The sequence below is a fragment of the Dipodomys ordii genome, unplaced genomic scaffold, assembly GCF_000151885.1.
Source record: "Dipodomys ordii isolate 6190 unplaced genomic scaffold, Dord_2.0 Scaffold60, whole genome shotgun sequence".
Lineage (NCBI taxonomy): Eukaryota > Metazoa > Chordata > Mammalia > Rodentia > Heteromyidae > Dipodomys > Dipodomys ordii.
Window position 1 is genome coordinate 9,971,405 of NW_012267276.1, and position 5,055 is coordinate 9,976,459.

The following is a 5,055-nucleotide window of genomic DNA, read 5'->3' on the forward strand; positions in this document are numbered from 1 at the left end:
TCCTTCAAGAGCATGCCCCAATGATCTTCCTTTCTTCTTCTAGTCTCATCTCTTAGAGGTTCTTTCTAACTCCCAATAGCACCTCAGACTGGCAACCAAACCTTCAACACATAACTTTTGGGGACACATTTCACCACCAAACCATAACCCCCTTATTAAGATGGACAATTCAAGATCTCTATTTGCCATGTCTGTTTGAGAGAAGAAAATAACAATTTGCCCTTATTCCTTTCTTCCCAAATTTAGATTAGCAGGAGAAGCATTAGTTTGTATTTTGAATCTTTTGTTAAATTTGATATTAAGTACCCATTGATCTTTTTCCTCCCAGGACAGTGACGGATTTCCTGTTCATCCATGTTGTTTCCTGAGTACTTCTATTTTCTTCTTCCCAGGGCTCATGTTACTGACTTCAGGTTAGAGACCCCAAGAATATGATCAGAAAAATGTTCCATATGGTCTGTTTATTGTGAGTTCTTTGAGTGTGGGGATTGTATATCTTTTTTATCTGTCTTTTGGAATGGTTCTGGACTTTGGACCATCTAATTAGGACACTTCTTGTGTCCACTGTCAAGCCATAAAAGAGTTGTTGTTCCTCTTTCTGTGTCACTTGATAGATATTTTTGGTTTATAAAGGAGTTGAATATTGCCAGAAATATTTACTGTTTGGTCTTGCTGAAATATAGCATAAGAAATTAGAGTTATATGATTAGAAGTCATCTTCATTGGAAATTAATGTTTAAGCTATAGGCATATATTATTTTTTAGCATTTCTATTGGACTTATGATTCTTTCATGGGAACTTGTGGGTCAACTGAAATATTCCCAGTCCCAGCTGACAGTATGTTTCACCAATAATGCTTGCTTCCTTTTTAAAAAACAATATACTCTTTTTTCTCCCTCTCCCTCCCCTTCACTCACATTTTTATGGATTTCCTTCTTGCTGGAACTTCAGTAGGGTTGCTGGGGCTTACAGGTAACAGATAGGAATAATCTAGATTGGGATCTAGTACATTCTAGGCACTTGGTATTCAGAAGCTTAACCTTGGTTTCCTCCTCCCATGTTTGTTCACCCCCTCCCACCCTCGGGAGGGGGGCAGATGAGGGGAGGGAGATTCCTGTTATGAACAGCATTTTCATTTTACAGCTTAATTGACTTTATTTCCAACAGCCTGTACGTTTTTGCTAACTTTTAAAAGGATTTTTATGATACTTCCTTGGCACTACAAGTATGTTGTAGAACTAAGAGATGAAGGGGGACTTAATGTTCAGATTTTGTTTTTTCAGGTTTCAGAGTAAGAATTAGACACCCTTACTGTGTTTTTTTTTCTTCATTTTTGAGACAGCACCTCAATAAGTCATCTAGGCTGGCCTCCTGATTCTCCTGCCTCTGTCCCTTAAGTGCTGGGATTACACATGTCACCATGTCTGGACATTCTTTCTCTTCCTTCCTTTCTCTCTCTTCATTTCATTATTTTTTCCCTTTCTTTTGCTTGGTCCTGGGGCTTGAACTCAGGGCCTGAGCCTTATCCCTAAGCTTCTTTTGCTCAAGGCTAATGCTCTACCACTTGAGCCACAGTGTCACTTCTGGATTTTTCAGGAAACTAAAAAGAAGTAAATTTTGGTGTTTTGTTTTCCCAGTGAAGCTTTTACTCTACCATGACACTAGGAAATAAAATCCCTAGTAACACAGACACAGTTAAAAGGATTGACTAGAATGTATGGCTAAAATACTTCATGTAGAATTGTAATTCAAGTCTTCCCCTTAATGAAAATACAATACATTGATAAGTACACAGCTTGAATGTAGTTAAGTACAGCAAACTTTGGTTACTTAGGTCTAACAATGAAAATGAAAAAAAGTCCTCCCAAAGGCAAATTTGACACTAAGGAGAAATATATTTGAAACCATTTCTCTTGAGTCAATATTGTGCCATATATTTCTAGCATAAGTAAATCAGGTATTTGATAGTGCTTTGAATATCAACTTTTTGATATTCTTATTTACTTTTTTAAGACTGCATTTAAACTTTTGATATAAAGCAGACTTTTAATTTCCCGTCTTTCAAAGATAATATTTAAAGGTCACTCTAGCTTTTAAAGCTTTAAGAAATGACTCATTGTACTACCATGTCTTAGAAGCTTCAAAATCAAATTTCCGGTCAGTTTTGTACATGTCGATTTGGCAAACATATCTTTTTTATGTATTGCAATGGAATAATAAAAAGCTTTTTATTGCTTGTTGCTATGCTTTAGTTAGTTGATTTTCAAAAGATTCCACTTAATATACACAAAAACGTTGCATGCTTTCATGACATACACTGAATACTTGTGTCCATTGTAAGACAAATCTCTGACCAGGATTCATAAAAGATTTGGAAAGTTTCTTATTGATTCCATGTTTGGTCTAATATTTTATTTTTTACTTTTTTTCTATTGAGTAAGGATTCCTGCACTCAGAGATGAACATATTTTAATTTAGCAACTTTCTTCTTGAGACAACCAAAATGGAGGTATGGTACCTCAAGCAAAGGTCATGTGCCATGAGGGTTGTATCAGGCTGAAAGCATTAAAAAAGCTATGGAAACTTCTGTGCTCAGAGACAACTGTCAGAGAATTTGCCCGAGAAGTGAGCAGGCCTTGAGGCTGGTGGAAAGGTTGTGTCTTAACAAATTATTACCTTCTGGTAAATATGTCAGAAATTCTTGGCCAAAACATCAATTATGTTACCTGAAATTTGGGGTAGCTAAGTTGACCTTGGTCCTTGTATTTGGCAAGAGAGTAATTAAAACAAGATGTGAACATGGTAAAGGTGATAGGAAAATTTATTAGAAAAGAAACAGGACAGAGAAAGAGCCCATGGCATAGACTTGGCCTAGGAAGACAACTCTTCAGCCCATCTCCACCATCATGGCTGTCTTCTAGGTTAAAAAGAGGTTACAAAGTGGGGCCTGGAGCTAAATAGTAGTGAGACTTGGAAAACTTAAAGATAGCATTCTGACTGGTGGGTCTCCTTTTTGCTTCCTCTAAGGAGATGTACTCATTCTTTTGTAGCTCCCTGCCTTCATCCTTTGTCAGGCAGGTTTTGGTTTATGAGTTCATCCTGTCATCTGCAAATTCTATAGGCTACAAGTCCCTGATTGGCTGCTTTTCAATCAGCTGGGAGGGAAATTGCTGAATCCCAAGGGGAAAATGCCAGGGTCCCCTCTCTGGGTTGTACCATAGTTCCACTTAGATCCAGGGTATGTAGCCAGGATGGGTGTAAGCCCTGCTTCAAAGGACCCCTGAAAAAGCTACTTATTGCAGATGCTTGTGAGCCACAGCAAGGAATGGGTTCCATGCTCAGCAGACTAGTAAGAAATTCTCAGATCATCATCTGAAACAACTTTCTTTCCAGAAGGAAGGAGATATGGCAGGGAGAGAAAACAGCATGGGCTAGGTAGAATACAGAGGTGAGCAAAGCCTGTGAAACTGGTCAGGTAGAATGTAAAAATGGACCAGATGAAATACAGGTGGAGGTGAGGAGAGAGAGGAAAGAGGAGAGGAGAGGAGAAAGGAGGGAAGAGGGAGGACAGAGAGAGGAGAAAGAGAAGAGGAGAGAAGAGAGGAGGAGAGAGGAGAGAGAGGGAGAAGAAAGGAGAGAAGAGGGAGAGAGAGGGGGGATTCAGACAATAGGGTTCATTAAAAGCCATCAAAAGTACCCTAACAAAAGGTGTAAACTCCATTCCCACCCAAGCTATGCTCACTGTCACAGGGAATCCTAATAAACCTTTGCTTTTACACTCCCGTCTCCTATGAACTTTTACCAATCCCTGGCTCGAAAACAAGTAAACCCTCAAACATGACAGTTTACTGAACATCTACTACATGTTTCAAGGCCATCTTCTAACACTAAGGCCGCCCCCAGACCCAGTTTTGTGTTTTACTTATTGATTCACTTCTCCATCCAGCCGTTGGGTCCAATTCTACGGCAGGTCAAAGGCACCAAAACGGAAGCATGGTCAAGTCATTGTTCTTTTCTCCTCAGACAAAGCTACTCTGAGATTTGTAATGCTACACTTACATGCTACCCCCTCCCTGACTTTTTTAAAAAAATCATATATATTTTCTATCTTACATCAAAAATGTCTATTTGGGAGCTTTGGGCGGTGTTTATCTGAAATCCTGAAGACCCCGTAAACTTTTCCCCATAATGTGTGTTCCTCATCTTAAACTTTTGCCTAAATCGCCTGCCCGTGTGATTAATGATTCCCAAGAACGTCAACTTTGAGCATCCAATTATTTCCAAATAGACTTTTGGGTAGAAAAACTACTGAAAATACACGAAAGTAGACAGCTGGTCTTGCAGGATGAAAGGGGTTTTTCTTCACCAGATCACTCTGTCCACCCAACAAGCTTTATTGAAGCCTGTAGCCATATTTCCCCCGTAGGGGGACCGGCTTCTATTGTTTGGATATCCCTTCCAGCCTCCCCCCAGTCCGCAAGGGGACTCCTGAGAACTCCTGGCCGGTCTGGTGATTCTCAAACCAGGGGATGACTTAGCACCCAGGGGATGCGGTAACTTTCCAGAGGCCTCTTAACCAAACAAGAACCCTACCGCTGGCTTGCGATCGAATGGGGTTTTGCACGGGCTCGTGGTAGTGTGCACAGCTCTCTCTTCGGCACCTCCCCGAGCCCATGTTTTCGTTTTCCTTACTCTCCTAAGAGTTCCAATCTCCGAAACCAGCGGAAAAATGACACCAAACTGGGGGAAGCGTGGAAATTTCCTAGGCTTCTGCAGGGTTCTGCCCGGGGCCGCCGGCTTGGCTTCGGGAGGATGCGCGCGGCTGAGTCTGCCCTTTCCGCTTTGGCTCTGAAGCCCAGCGCGAACACCGACCCGCCAGGGAGTGGGGTTCGGAGGACGGCCGAGGCCTGGACACCTCGGGCTGGGCCAAGGCGAGAAGGCCGGCAGCCGGGGAGCCGGGCGCTGGGGGGCTCGGGGCTCTCCAGGGTCCGCACCGCCAACTTCCGACCAATCAGCGCGCGGCGCTCAGAGCCGCCCCCCCTCCCCACGTCCCA